The sequence below is a fragment of the Clupea harengus genome, chromosome 11, assembly GCF_900700415.2.
Source record: "Clupea harengus chromosome 11, Ch_v2.0.2, whole genome shotgun sequence".
NCBI classification, from domain to species: domain Eukaryota; kingdom Metazoa; phylum Chordata; class Actinopteri; order Clupeiformes; family Clupeidae; genus Clupea; species Clupea harengus.
In genome coordinates this window covers 5,845,960-5,861,702 of record NC_045162.1, presented here as the reverse complement: position 1 = coordinate 5,861,702, position 15,743 = coordinate 5,845,960, and the positions used below count along the sequence as shown (strand labels likewise).

The 15,743-nt window shown below is 45.8% G+C and overlaps 1 protein-coding gene across 13 annotated transcripts in view; it reads right to left on the bottom strand.

Annotated features, from left to right (window-relative positions):
- mef2d (myocyte enhancer factor 2d) overlaps positions 1 to 15,376 on the bottom strand; it is a 60,291-nt gene extending 44,915 nt beyond the window's left edge. For 5 of the 13 annotated variants that reach the window (XM_031576405.2, XM_031576409.2, XM_031576415.2 and 2 more), the window contains exon 1: positions 15,012 to 15,374. The gene's annotated coding sequence lies outside the window, so the exon portion shown is untranslated. Of the gene's footprint in view, positions 1 to 15,011 lie in introns of all 13 variants that reach the window. The other 8 variants (XM_031576403.2, XM_031576408.2, XM_031576411.2 and 5 more) reach the window with 4 other exon arrangements.
- Between the last annotated feature and the right edge of the window lie 367 nt (positions 15,377 to 15,743).

The following is a 15,743-nucleotide window of genomic DNA, read 5'->3' as shown; positions in this document are numbered from 1 at the left end:
ATTGAGTTTCCATGAGGAGATGGAGAACCCCCCCCTCTCTCACCCTTCCTCCCTCTCTCTCGCTCTCTCATTCTCAACACTGATGAGCGATGAGCACTTTTCCCACTCTAAGCCAAGGAGTTAAGCATAGGGCTTGCAGAAATACCAGTCATGTTGTGTTGCGAACCACATAACTAATATGGGTAAGTATCGGGGAGACACAGCAGGGGGAAAATGAGAGTCCGGCTTGCTTTCCAGCAGGAAATCTGCCTACATCTATAAAGCCTCTTTTGACGAGACAATTGCTAGCACAACAAACACAAGTGATTGGTAATGGCCCTGTTACAATGCATCTCCTCCCCTCCCCAAAAGATCCTTCTCTCTCTCTCTCTCTCTCTCTCTCTCTCTCTCTCTCTCTCTCTCTCTCTCTCTCTCTCTCTCTCTCTCTCTCTCTCTCTCTCTCTCTCTCTCTCTCCCTCTCTCTCCCTCTCTCTCTCTCTCTCTCTCTCTCTCTCTCCCTCCCTCTCTCCCTCCACCATGCAGACCTGACTGTGGCTCCCTTGTTGAACACAGTGTGCTGGCCCCAAGCCTAATAAGGGGATCTGTGTGGCTGCCTCCTCTCCTCTTCCCTTCCGGCGACAAATGTTGAGCGTGCCCAGGACTGCGTGGCGCTCGCTGCCCTGTGGCGAGGTACAGCCGAGGAGGATGTGGAGGACTGGGCACAGGGACTGGGGAAGGACGGACACCGAGGGGAGAGGAAGAGGAGGAAGAGGAGGAGGGGGGGGGGGAGGGGGGGACGGGGGACCAAAAGGCTTTCTCTGGAACTCAGCCCTTTACCTGTTCAGCCTGTCTTCCAAGAGCGCTCTCAACGTGGTGAATGCTTTGCTGTATCATGTATACATACCGGACATTAAAATGTTTAACAAAAGCTGAGAGGGTAGGAAGCTTCTGTGATTTTTGTTGGCATACAGCCGTCCCTCAAGACGCATATTGGGCACGTGAAAGATTTCATGGTAGGTGGAAAGCCTTATCTCTTCAGATCGGTTTCACGGCGTGAGAATGTGTCATTTCAGAGACGTCGAAATGTGACGTCGCAGAAAAAGACAAGTCATTTTTTCCAGCGCATGTGGCTACAAATGACTTCTCATCTCTCTGCCAGAGATTTTGTCCACCTCAGGGCTGGCTGGTGTTCAACATTTCGGGGGGAATGAGGCTCAGCCAACAGAAGAACATTTGGGACTTAGCAGTCAACAACCTCTACACTGATCCTCAGCAAGAGGCCATTTTAAGACAAAACCCTCAAGATTTAGACATTTGAGAGCAGTTTGTTTACCATAACTGGGTATGCTTGTGAATGTTTATCCTAGAGGAATAGTTGAGTAATAAATCTAGAGTGTGTTATAGCCCAGTTCAGCTCATACAGCAATATGACAGTCATTCCTCAAAAGCTCAGTACCATCCAAAAAAAACTAGAGGCCGAATATGCTTTCGAAACAGCTGCATTCTGATTCCTATGTGCTACATAAGGCTATGTTAAGCTTTAAATGCTAACTGAAGTGGTTTACTTTACAAAATAAAAATAAAACCATTACATTTGTAAAGCGAGCAATTATTTGGGATGAGAGGCCACTTAATGAATTAAAATTAAAACAAAACTCTGTAAATATTCCTTAAAAAACAAACAGCTAAGATGCTGTAGGTCTGTGTGTTGCTGTGTCACTGTTGGGGTTAGGTAATGCGTTCCCATTGTCCCTCACTGGCTTTAATCGGGGGGAAAAATGCAGCTATCTGCGAGGCCGTGCGCTGTCACAGCTAAAGGCCAGGGGTCAGCGGGAGCAAGACGGATCCTAACAGACGCTACAACTTGTTCCCTCCTGCCTGCCTGCCTGACTGCTCCCCTCAGCTGCCAGCACTGAAGGCCCCTGCCTTCACACACACACACACACGCAAGGAGGAACATCATCACACACTCACACCCGTACAGGCATGCTCAAAAGCGTGCACACATTCAAGACTCCAGCACACAAACCCACACACACACTATAGGCCTATACATGAGGAGGTATGGACAATGCGAGGACACACACACACACACACACACACACACACACACACACACACACACACACACACACACACACACACACACACACACACACACACACACACACACACACACACACACACACACACACACACACACACACACACACACACACACACACACACACACACGAGCACTGTGCCCAGGCCCTTGCCCAAGCAATCAACCTGAGAGGCATTTGGAATGTTCTCTAAAGAGCAACTGGCTGATCGGGGCCAGGGAATGCCAACTCCTTCAAATTGAAAATGTGTCGGAAGGGGGTGTCTGAAAACACGGCCCAATCTCAATGCAAATCATCCGGAGACGCAAGAAAAAGTGAATACATTATAACGACCCGGGTCGCTAGCACTAACATAATCTCAAGACGGTTAAAAGGCTGTCTCGACACAGCATCGCTGATTAATGTTCCCGAGCCTGATATTGCTCCCGTCACTACCACGGGGTACGTTACAGGCCCTTTGAATAAACACTGAAAGCTTTTGCAGTGGGGCCTCGTGGAAAACGGGAGTGAATGAAGAGGACAACGCTAACACAAACAGATGCGATGCCCTTTCCAGTACCCTCGTCTCCCACTCCTCGCCGCCGATGACGGGACAGATGGCATTTCCCACAAAAACCACATCAGTCAAAAAAGAGGGGGGGGGGACGATCTGGAGAGGTGGCCCAAATCAAACAGAAAAGGACAAGTTGGAATTCTGTAGGGCTGTGTAAAGCCTCAAGGCCAATGATGAGATACACCATCTTTCTGAGCTTCACAAATGTAGAGCTATTTGGAAGGGTCAGAGTGTGGATGCAACGGTCAGAGTGTGGTGTGTGTGTGTGTGTGTATGAGAATGAGAGACAGACAAAGCGTAAGATATAAATGGTTGGTGAGATGGAAAGAAAGACTGAGACAAACAGTAGAATCATGCGAGCAGGTGGAGCAAGTGAGAAAGACATTCAAGGTGATTTTATGCGCGTTCATTTTCTGTGATTTCTTTGCACTCAAAGTTGAGGCGTGCTTCCGTGATGTTTTGGCACAGAACCTTGCGAGAGAAAGCGAACAAAAATCACGTGAAAAGACTACACTCAGAACGGACGCACTTACAATTACAATATTTTATTTTTTGCAGTTTTACAGATTGGAAATTACAACTGCAAACTCCAAATTGCGTTTTCGCAAGTAGTTAATTACAATTGCGTTCAGTGTTTTGTTTTTCCAGTTCATCATGTACAAGCGCAAATCCTACTCTGCGTTTCTTCTTTTTTTAGGCACAGTTCTACCTTCCCACAGCCCAACGTCCAGCTGCGCCTTTCCCCTTGGAGGATCGGGGAGCTGCTTGAGCAATTAGGACTCCGTCTCTTTGAGGTCACTTCTCTAGCGGGGACAGGATATGGTCTGGTGATGGGCAACTGTCAAAACGAACACCACTAAGGCTGTGGCTTTGTGTGCGCGTGTGTGTGTGTGTGTGTGTGTGTGTGTGTTTGTGAATAAACAAATCCCCACAGGACGCCCGTGGGCAGCGAGCAGCCCACACACACGCAAATCAGCCTGGCTCGTTTCCTTTCCCCTCTACTTTTCGATCTCTTTCTGACACTGACACATACACATACACATACACGCACACACACACACAAAGCAATATCATGCAAAACACCCCGATTCAGACAAACACACACTTGTACCACGCAAAATACACTTGCACACAGAGACACACACACACAAAATGGCCTTCTTCAAACACACGGACAGACACTTCTGCTCAGAAACAGCTGACGTTTTAACAGGCCTCCAGCAGCTGACAAGCTACAGGTGGGACAGCAGACCCTCTTTAACCTCTTCCACTCCACAGAGGCCCTGAAGGCACGTCGCCACGCCACCCCCGACCCCCCCCCAACCCCCACCACACCTGTTGCCACTTAACAGGAATCTCTCTCTCTCTCTCTCTCTCTCTCTCTCTCTCTCTCTCTCTCTCTCTCTCTCTCTCTCTCTCTCTCTCTCTCTCTCTCTCTCTCTCTCTCTCTCTCTCTCTCTCTCTCTCTCTCTCTTTCACTCACTGTCTGAGCAGACTTTCTTCCAACCACCCCTCTTTTCCAGAAGCTTCTTTTTTCCCCCCCAACCGGTCTCGTCCAAACATTGTCTCCACCTCCTGTCCTTCATGCTAGGGCTCTGTGACCTTTCGCCATGTGCGGCTCTGGGGTGCCGAGTTCACTGAAAGGAATCTCTGTGGACAGGCCACTGCTGTTGCTGCTGCTCCTGCTCCTGCTGCTGGGGGGGGGGTGGGGTGGGGTGGGGGTTCCTGCGGCTCTGCTGTATGGGGTCTGCTGAAGCCCCTCAGGGACACAGGGGAGTGTGACATGCATGTGGTGCATCCTTGGCGGAGAAAGAAGGGGGGGGGACTTAAGGGAAGCTTAAAGCAGCAGTAGTTTTGGTCTAAAACTAGCGAGCTAACTACCAAAAGGTGCAAACACCAACAGCAGCACAGCTGGCACTGATAAAAGCTTGCTAGCGTGCTAACTCATGTGTTACGGCGATATAGTCGGCAATGTCATGCTGTGAAAGCTTTTCTTACATTTCTGGATCAAAGAACTTCATAGTAGCCTATAGAGCCTGTGCAGCTAGTGGACACGACTTGACGATGATACCAAAACTAGTTGTTTATAAAAACATAGCTAAAAAAAAGTGACAAACTGCTGCATACTGTTGCTTCAAGGGGTTTAATGAAGGCTTCAAAACCATGAGCTGCCTGGACCCTGTTAGTAAACACATCATGGCAGAAACCTGAGCCTTGACTAATGCTATGGCGGCGTGCAAGTAACTTGACTCAAATGACAATTTTGTCTGTTAGTTCCCATAATACAGTCCTCCTCGGCACTGACAGAATCACTGGGGCCGGCTGATGTTGATGAACATGGCCCACTTTGATATCCACATAGCACCGTGGCTGATAGAATGGTGTGCCACAATCTGTGGGGACCCCATTGCTGTTGGCAAGACACTGAGGCAAATGCTTCAGTCTACTTTAATATTACACAGCCATCACGCTGATATTTAGCTGTTGAGACATGTAGCAGACTGTACAAAGCAACTTCCAGATCATACCGCCTTAAATACTTCTAGATGCTGTGCTGTAATGCTATTTAGTGAACTGAGGACTTACAAACAAACAAACAAACAAACAAACAAACAAACAAACAAGACACTGATAGCATTATGCACCAATGTCATAGTTTCTTAGAGACTAAATAAAGATTATTTGATGTTGCTGTTGAACAGGGTGTGCGTTAACTACATGACTAATAGAGCAGCTCATTTCCAGGACACATAAATGTGCACATGTCTGACCTTTGACTCCAGTAGGAGCATACTGGAAACCCTGTGTAAGGTGGGATGTGGTTGAAAACCAGTGAGGTTTTCATCGAGCTACCAACCACAGAGAGTGACTTGGCAACCCTTTTTTTTGGTTTTGTTTATTTAGTTTTTTTCCCCAACAGGCCCAGGTGCCACTTCCTTTTTTGTGTGACACTGGCCCTTTTCCTTTCTGGTCTCTGCGTATGTCTCACACAACAAAGTACCAGTGAGAACTCGAGCCGCTTGCCACTGACCACCACAGAACGGCCTCGGTAAATCATAGTGGAGTGGGGCTGGCACATGTACTACACCATTGTCTGTATAGAGGGGGGGGGTTGAGGGCGAGCCCCATGAATGTGAGTCTGTGAACTAAAATCAGGGCATCAAGAGTCTCGAGATTGGGTCCCTTTCCAGGACAATTTGTATTTGCGGAGAGGAAAATGGGCCTTCTCCTGGCAGCTTTCATAGCAGAAGCAAAAAAAGAAGAACGCAACGCTTTCCTAAGGACTCCAACGTTACTCAAAAAAAAAATAGAATAGCAAGTAAGATACTCATTGGCATACAAAGATCTAATTTGGAAATCCAAATGTAAAATGTATTAACTTTCTTCCACAGTCAAACCCATGTATCTCCATGTTTGCATCTAGAAACGTTAAAAACTGAGCAGAGCAAAAGGGCATGTAAATGTGTCATCGTGTTTGGATAATGTGACACTCATTACAGACACAGTAAACAGCAGCAATAAGCCGTGTTGTGGCGAGGGAGGAAGAAGTGGCTCAAGAGTCTCTCAGAGCACTGAAGGGACTGCAGACATGAGGAATGGAGGAACAAACAGCACACTCTGCATGCGTGAGTGTGAGCTTTCACGTAACGTTTGTGTGCATATGTGTGACTTACAGGAAAAGTGGGAGAGGGCTGAGACACTAAGCTGGCACACTAACACACACACACACACACACACACACACACACACACACCCACACACACACACACACAAAGAGGAACTAGATGATAATACTGAAACAGGGCAAATGAGGTCGGCAGACACTAGACATTAGCCACTACGCCACAGACCACAATGCAAAAAAAAAAAAAAACAGCAGCAGTCAATGGTTAAAGTGACTTTGGGAGGTTTTGACAGCCTGCCAAATGTGACAAAGGTGGATGTTTCTGCATTCACTCGGAGTTGCGTTCCTCACCTCTAATGCACTAATGCAAGTAGAGGAAGAGAAATGCTCCGTCGGACAGCCATGAACGACATTCCAATGGAAAATCCTGAATGGGAATGAGCCTGTCCTGTTCCAGGGACATTTCACAGGCATTTGGGGGATGCCCGGAGGCTGACCACCACACTGCGTGGGTCCCGACCTCATTCCCCTTTTCTCCCTGATGATGTCCAGGGAAGCTGGACACATAGGACACGGCTAAGAGTGCTGGGCTGATGTTTGCGGCGAAGAGGGGCAGCTGTGCTGATGCCTGGCACAAGGTTGCCGCGCCGTCGTCGCCATGTCCACGTCTACTCGCACCCCCCACCTCCCGTGCTCCTTCCCTTCCTCCCTCCCTCCTTCCCTCACTCCTTCCCTCACTCCCCTCTCGTCGCTGCTCCACGTCGTCTGCACTCCCATCAGATTGGCTCTCCCTCCTGCCGCCTGTGCAAGGCATTGCTCCGAGGGCTCCCGACTCAGACAAGCGTGCACACACAAACAGTGGCACTGGCACATGTGCGCGCGCACACACACACACACACACACACACACACACACTCACACACACACACACAGGGAAGTGTGTCACTCTGGAAGGATGCAGAGGGGATTTTTCTTCCAGCCTCCTCCCCTCCCCACTGGAAAGCTTCCCAGCTCTCCTCAGTAATAGCAGCTAAGAGAGAGGGGGGGGGCAGCTATCCTCCTCCTCCTCTAACATGGAGCCTTCACACATGGGGAGTGAGAGCTGAGAGAGAGAGAGAGATGGGAAAAAGAAAGAGGGAGAGAGGAGAAAGGAAGGCAGACAAATGGAGAGAGAGAGAGATGGGAAAGAAAGAGGGAGAGAGAGGAGAAAGGAAGACAGACAAATGAAGAGAGAGAGAGAGAGAGAGAAGGGAAAAAGAAAGAGGGAGAGGAGAAAGGAAGACAGACTAATGAAGAGAGAGAGAGAGAGAGAGTGCGTGCAGATGGCCTGCTTATACCAGAGCACATCTGCACAATCATAAAAACTCAAACAGGCCTGAGAGGGCAACCAGAGAGACGTGTCAGAAAGAAGGTGAACCAGCAGGACTGAGACAATGTGAGCAATCACATTAGAGCGAGCGTCTCCGGGAGAGAGACATAGAGAGCAGAGAGGTGGGGAAGAGAGAGACAGAGAGAGCAGAGAGGTGGGGAAGAGAGAGACAGAGAGAGAAGAAATTATACACAAAGCAGTAAAGGAGAGATGGAGGTGAGAAAGGATGAATGAGCAAATGAGAGAGAGAGAGAGAGAGAGGGAGGTGTAGAGAGAGAGAGGGGTAGAGAGAGAGAGAGAGAGAGAGAGAGAGAGAACGAAGGCTGTGTGAATGAGGAAAGAAAAAAGGGCAGGTGGGATGACAGTGGAGGGCAGCAGGTTCCCAGATGAAAGAGAGACAAGGATAGGAAGAAAGCAAGACTAATAAGAGAGAGAGAGAGGTAGAGAGAGAGAGAGAGAGAGAGGGGTAGAGAGAGAGAGAGAGAGAGAGAGAGAGAGAGAGAGAGAGAGAGAGATTGAGTAGAGAGGTGTAGAGTTTCATCTCCAGGCCCAGGCGCTTTGCTGTTTCAGCTGTGCTGGAGTGCTGGCCAGCCCCTGCTCTCATGCCACTGTAACCCTGTGCGCTCCCCTCGTCCCCTCGGCCTGGCCTGCCTCCTCTGGCCCTGCCCTCTGCCAGCCCTCTCCAGTGCCAGCAGCCTCAGTGCCATGCTGTCCATCCGCTCCTGCAGCAGTGCCCATGCCCGGGTGCCATCTGATCTAATACCAACCATATCTGGAGCCACTTATGGCTCTCCCCCCCGCCCCCGCCCCTGCCCCCTCCCACTCCCACGTAGTCCCACATGCGCACACACACTCTTGTGGAACACACAAACATTTTAAAATACTTCTCTACCTTCAGGTGAACTCTCTACGACTCTGTATCTCTTTTTTTTAAGATAAAAATGATACTGAGATCACAGGATTTTATTTTTTATTTGTATTTAAAATCAGGTCACAAGAAATGTTCACCACTACGGTCTGCCAATAGCAACCGTCTGAAATTCTCAGTCACACCGATGACACCCTTGGCACCCCCCCCTCCCCCCGCCCCTCGGTCCACCGAAACCATCCACACGCTAAGTGTAAGTGTGCTGATCATGATATCAACAAAAAGCAACATCTCCTCCGTGTCTATTGAGCATGGATGTGGGGAGAGCAAAGTTGGTCAAACAGGAACCCATTATGGCCTGGAAACTATGACCAGCGGGCCATCCCCTTCTCCGCTCGCTCTCGCTCTCTCGGAAATGTTGAAACTGCCTGAGAAGAAAGCGACCGTGCCAACAAAAATGTCATTACACACAGACTTAAAATCCTATAACACTGGGGAGTAATTGGTATCGATTCATTGATTATGCAATCACAAGGTTTTTGTTGACAAATTCCCCCATTCTACCTTTTCTTCCTCAAGAACAAGCCATTAAAAGCCACCGACCAGCAGTGAGTGTAATAGACTGGCTTCACATTGTTTTTCCATGGCAATTTGACTTCATTGATGTCTTATGATCCGCATGGTATGCAAACAACAATTCTCAGGAATAGCAAGAACATCAGATTAAAACGCAGTCTTTGTTGTGCGCATGAGGGTATGATGCTGAGTAACGATAAATGCACACATTCTAAACAGGTTTCATGCAGAGTCTTGAACTCGTGCCAGCGCAGGAACAGCGGTGTGTTGCAAATCAGCGTATTAAACCACTTCTCTCCTCTAAATAGAGACAATGCCATCTGATGCGTCATGAGAGGCTACTTATAGTGTGTGTCAGGAGAAATGTGTTAACTGACTGACCAGCTCTAATCTACAACAAGACATTTTGGAACACTATATCCCAGCTATGGACACAACAATCTGAATGCATTCATGAAGCAGGGCAAGAGTTGTGCCATCGTATCTTAAAGCGGCTACATGTCATGCTAAATAAAATTGTAAAACAGTTCAGCAAGATGACTGTAAATTCAGAGAGCTAGCATGAAATCAACAAACAAACAAATTCGACGGGACTCTCCGAAAGGTTTCCAATTAGCAGCTAGCCCCAATTAGGTATGGATGTTTACACCAATCAGGAGACTCCCAAAAAGATGGGCATCTCTTCCAGCCAATTACTTTTCACTAAGGAGGGGGAAGGCTCCTACGGTGGCTAGTGGAAGTTAGCATACGCAGCAAAAATTGCCCGCCAACCTCAGCTGTGAAGTTAATTGGCACCACAGAAATATTGTGTGGAATGATTCATCATTACAGGTGACAAACAACTATAAATTCTATGATTAATCATCACAACAAGTACAAAACCACAGTTAAGTACAGTAAAAATGTAAATAGCCCAACTATCAAAATCACATGCTGTCAACCTATGATGTAAAATGTTGACCGTATTAATCTTACACATGTGTGCGTTTAAGTTGTGTCTGACCTATATAAAGCTTATTTTCTGTTTGGCATGTGACCTTAGCGGTGGCCCCATGCATGTTCATTGGAGTAGGCTTTATGGATGAGGACCATTTTATTGCTGGAACGTATATGACCAGGGATCGGGTGGGGAGAGAAAAACTTAATCTGGATAAAGCCTGCAGCTTCGCAAACCTAATACATGTTCCAGAGAACCGGAGTACTGAAGGGCGTCGCAGACAGACCCACGGTGTATACTCAGCTGAGGAGTTTTAGGATGGTCCTTTGGTTGGCCTCTTTCTCCCACATCTAGCCTGAATTAGGTCATGAATCACACAGTTTATGTCGGGAAGACACCACAGAGGATACTGTCAGTTTATGTTGGGAAGACCCTTCAGGAGATATTGTAGAAAACACTTTATCATACACCACATGCATAGCTCTTCCTAAAAAGACTAGTAGTAACTGCTTACTTAGCAATTGGGCCGTCTGTTCTTGAAGGCAATATTACAAAGCAGTTTGAGAGAGTATCACCAGGACCTTATGGCAGGGGGTGGGCTCAGAGTGGCTGAAGTTCACTGATTCCAAGTTCCTGATGCCAAGGTCAATAAAAATATTAGATGCGGCGAGGTGTAAGGAAGACACACACATCTCAATATCTTCCTTGGGAAACCATTCTGGCACAAAATCCCAACAACATGAACCCATGCACGGCCATAGGTCTTTGTGAAGCCGACAGCAGGGGGGGAATACTGGATGAACAGTCTGAATACAGAAGCACTGTGGTTCTGTTTTGCCAGAGGCTGTTGACTAAGCCAATCCTGTGTGCATGATAAATCTTGTATTCTGTTATTTACATACAACATAGCTTTATAGAACTCCTATGTGTGCTGACAAGGCACTAATTTGGTAGTTAGACAGCCAGTGGAGATTAAGACATTCAGTGAGCCCAGTACATAATCTTGTGTGACCTATTAATTCCCATTTCTAATAATCTTTTGTCACAGTGCAGGTTTTACTGTTAGGCCTACAGTTCACTAAACCCCCATTTGTCATAAAATGGTGATAAATTGTGTGAATATGTTACTGAGCAAGCAGCGGTCTTCAGCCGATTCAGCCGAAGATCCTTAAGTGGGCGAGAGAAGTCAGTGCGCAGGGCTTTTTCTTTTATGGGGCAACAGCTGCCACCACTTCAGTAAGATGACACCAGTGGTGGCCACCAGCCTGTGTAGTCCAGAGATTTTATTCATCTCTGGCCTAGGAAAAATGTCAGTAAATCAGTTATGGATTGCAGATAGACCAGCGCCTGCTGCTTCGATCAGGCTGTTGTCAGCCGGCTGTAGCGGCTTCTCGTTTCCACAGTACATCACCTGATCTTTTATTTTTTTACCATTATCGGGAACATTTGTCATCAAAGATTTATCAACTGGGCTTGGTGACGGTCATTAAAATTGTACCACCAGAGTGAAAAAAAAAAATTGTTTCACACACAAAATCCACCACGGAACAGTTCAAATCTGCCAAGCTTCACGATGCTGGCTTCTCATCATTCACTCTCTGTTCTAAAAAGCCAGTAGAACTCAGGAGGAGCCAATTATGGCATTTGTTGCAGACAATATTGTTGCTATGCCTGTTGTCATCGAGACCATTCTGACAGCAACTGCTGGGTCTACCTGTTTATGAGCTCTTAAGACAAATTATTTGTCTTATTGCTGGAGAAAATTAAAACAGCAGGTGGCCACAATTTCCCTGGACCCAAAACATGAATAGGAGGCCAACCTGAGTTTTGTCTTCATATTTTCGAACCTACAGCCAATCTGCCAGCCTATCAGAAAACACCAAATTAAATCATCCACATTGCATCACTGTCACTAAATGTCCTCTAACTGTCAACATAAGTAACATGCAAAACGTGCACTTTGAAATCCAAATAAGCAATGCCTATTATCACCTGAGAACACCGACTCGATGAAAAGCACTAAAGACAACACAGAAAGACCAAACTTGCCATCCTCCTCTCCATTCAATTTCAGTTTTCTGATAATATGCAAATCGCCCAAATCGGGTGTTTCAGACACAAACAACCAACAGGAAAAGCACAGATTTCTGTCTGGCCGTCCATGTGGGAGATGGGTCTCCTTTCCTTCTCGCCTGACGTGATGGAGTATGACTGCACGAGGGGGGGGGGGGGGTGTTCACCTCCACTGGCCCTAGGCTCCCTGCTCCTTCAGAGCCATGTGCTGCTCCGCTCATTGTCTTAATTGATGTTTAACCCCTGGATCAGCTGATGACGACTCAATTAAGGGCTTGCTGCAAGAAAGATTAGTCCTGGTAAGGGGGCCTCTGCCCTTACTGGAGAGTACCTGCCTCACTTGACTGTAATCCCCCGATGGCATGGACAAGAGAAGATGGAGGCCATTTTGGCAGCTTGGCTGAGCTGGCAGCTCTGTACTCTCCATGTACCATACGGCTGGTGGTATTGCCAAGGTGAATTAACACCTTGCTCAGGTACTTTTTCGCTCAATTATGATTATTATTAAAATAATTGTTATTTTTTTTGCTTTGTACACAGGAGCTGCAGTTAAGGCTTGCGACTGAAACATAACAGAGCATAACTGCGCTTGAAAAGAATCTAGTTGGGAAACGGGTGATCTAATCTCCTAGCTTGGACTCATGTGAAAAAAACAATTTTAAATAAATAAATAGCAGAATTGCATTGGAAAAATGAAATGCTATTCTCACAACTGCCAGTCAGGACACATATCCTATAGGATGAGTGGTGAAAGTGATTTCCCACCTCATTAAAACTAACCAGAGCCTGGCTGAGACCCTGCTTGCTGACTCCATGCCCAGGAAACCTCACTATCTAGGCCTATTTTCATTTTCTAGATTGGATACTGTTGCCAACAAGGATGCACCTAATGATAAAGTAAAAATATATATATATATATATATAAAGCTACGGTCAGACATAATGCCATCCTTACCTCACTCATCTTCCAAAATTGGGCAAACACAAATTCAAAGCCAAACCCACTTATAAATCGGGTCCTTTAGAAACCTTACCCTCTGACTGTATGTTGTGTTTTAGGCTTGCCGACAAGTAAAGATATGAACATGCGTAGTGTAGTGGCTGGGTCTAAAAGTCACACTGAAATATTACGGTGACAACTGAGATGAGCTTAGGCTACTCAAGAGTATTCTTGGTGACGTTCTGCCTAAAGAGAACCTATTCTCTCATCAGTCTTGATCTTTTACAGACACAGAGGAGCAGAAGTTATGAAATGTTCCTAGGTAAAGAGAAAACACCAGTCCTATGGTCTTAGCCATGCTTGCATCACACATGTGGCAAAGGATGGGCGAGAACCAGCAACCAGATGCTTCCCAAACAAACCACAGGCCAAGATGGGCAGATCTGCAGAGTCAGAGAGCTGTTTCCACTTAATAATCTTGATAAACATTCAACATCTTTTTAAACATTATAAACAACAACATTAAGAGTATCACAACAAAATAGAAACCACATGCACATATAAATTGGAAAAATATTTGAATAGGACAGCTTGAGCTCAGAGTAACAGAACTACAGTTATAGAACATTCTGCCGTCTCTGATACTTCCCGTGTGTGAGACTGACTGGCTCGAGATTCAGAGGATTCAGTTTACGCCATGTAAGTCTCTGCTGGGAATCACAACACGCACTACCTGCTGGCATGACCACAGCACCCGCCTGATAATGAGCTTGGCTTTCCACTCACAGCGGAAAAAAATTAGGCAGTGTGTTACTGTCACTCACAAGAGACATAATATGCTTCAAAGAATTTTCACTAGTGAGGTCTTGAAATATGTAGGCAATTCAGGGCAGCTCACATGAACAACTAGGACATTTGGTCTTTTACTGTTTTTGGAAAACATCAAATCAGTCTACAGACTAAATTATATTCCAAATGTGTTGGTAGAAAAGGTTTACGATGCTAGCCTATGTATGACAATATGTTATAACGCTATTAACGCAGGAAATAACGCTGACAAATAACTCCAGGAGCCATAAATATTATTGCATAATGTTACACATTTGGTGCCAGTACTTCATGAGCAACTTTTTACGTGGGTTTCTTCCAGGTACCGTTAGTTAGTTCAACCGAACTTGACGTGTCAAATGTTTTGAGCACGTAGATTTAGGAGAGCATCTACAAAGTAGGCTTCTGATAAACTAGTAGGCTAGCCTACCTGTCAACAATTCTGAATGCTGGAATTACGAACGTAATTATCATTACCTACATTATTTTCCTAAATTAATAAATAAGGGTCGATGTCCAGCTATATAGTCAATTGTCATCTAGCAAAAGTACTGCCGTGCAGTTGAGATGAACATCACCTCTTAAAAAACAGAACAAAACATATCCATTAGGTAGGCTATACTGAATCGAGATGCAATCTCGATGACACTTCTTAGAACGTTAATCTTTTCGACAGCTGCCTGTCACGACTGTTGCGCACACGAATGCAATGACAACAATGCGTAAATTCTTCCTGCAACACTTGTACTTTGTAAATGTATAATCACTGGTTTGCTTGTGCGCGTATTGCTACATTTTAAAGCCATCAAGCCAACTCTGTAAGTTAATAATAACAACATGTACCCTTGACACTCGCAATAAAACACGAGACCTGGACCTCCATATCGAATTGATGGCTGCCTAGGAGCGATAGGTTAGCTAGCTCTACTTGTCTTCCATTTCATGAGCTCATTCTCTGTCCACATCTAACAGAACGTGCACTGAGTGGCATAACGAACAAGTTTGTTTTGACACTGTTGTCTCGCTTAAAAATATAATCAGTAACATTGCTGGTTTAAGTTCAGAGGTAAATGTAAATGTCAAAGTGCAATTATGAGCTAGCCAGGCAGGCTAGCTAGCTCACCAAGCTGCCGAGCTAGCTGGTAAAGAGTGACTTACCCCGGAGTACTGTTTCCACATCTGTAGGGTTGAGACGCTATTTCAAGGGGTCTAGTTAAACGTGTGCCGAAGAGAATGAAAATAAAAACAGACGATCTGCCATTTAAATGGTATCTGCATCAGTAACAAAAAATCCTTTCCTCTTGATGTACTAGGTAATTATTTAGGTAGCTTGTTCAGTCAAATGATACAATGTAAGCGATGTTCAATCTACCATGATTGGCATCGCTTTATGATTGACACATGAGTAGCCAATAGAAGCTGGGTATTCATCATGCCTAACCAATCAAGAACGATGCGAGGGGCTCATTACTTGTGAAAGCAAAGTTGGTAGGCGAGGGTTAAGGTGAAATAGGAAGGACTTACAGAGAGATCATACTTGAACACAGCGAAGGCAATGTATCCTTCCGCCTAGCTACAGTATACAAGTGTGGGCAGTACAATACCAATATTTAGACGCTGGCAATGGGTTATTTTCCTGTTAAATGATTAGCTGTTTAACCACCTATCATACTTTAAACAAACGAAGACTATGACTCTCTTCTTTATAAATAAAAAATGCCGCTTTATTATGGCTAATTATACTCTTATTGCAGTCTAATGCTGAGCATACAGCATTTGGCTACTCAGACTAAAGTATAATATAAAATCCAGAAAGTCTTTGGCTTTAAAACAAGTTGCAATCAACACATTACAATTCAAAGTCCTTTCAAACGTCATAACAACTGAAAC